The following is a 378-nucleotide window of genomic DNA, read 5'->3' as shown; positions in this document are numbered from 1 at the left end:
TACTGACTTTAGTAAATAATTGAAAAAAACAAACCAAATGCTGTTTATTTGTTTTCTTCTAATCAATATATTTCATGATTTCTGTAATGAGTTTGAAATATTTGTGTTTTGTCATGTATTTTTAAAAATCTATGCTTAAAATAAACCAGTCAATCAATCAATATTAGCTGAACTCCAATATAACCTAAAAACGGGAAAAGCCTAAATTAGCCAAAACAGCTAGCATTTAGCTGAAATATTAGCTTAACTCCATTGCAGCCTAAAAACGGAAAAATGCTTAAATTAGCCAAAACAGCTAGCATTTAGCTAAAATATTAGCTTATCTCCAATACAGCCTAAAAACGGAAAAATGCTTAAATTAGCAAAAACAGCTAGCAT

This window comes from Oryzias melastigma, linkage group LG8, assembly GCF_002922805.2.
Source record: "Oryzias melastigma strain HK-1 linkage group LG8, ASM292280v2, whole genome shotgun sequence".
NCBI lineage: Eukaryota > Metazoa > Chordata > Actinopteri > Beloniformes > Adrianichthyidae > Oryzias > Oryzias melastigma.
This window is presented reverse-complemented; position numbering follows the sequence as displayed.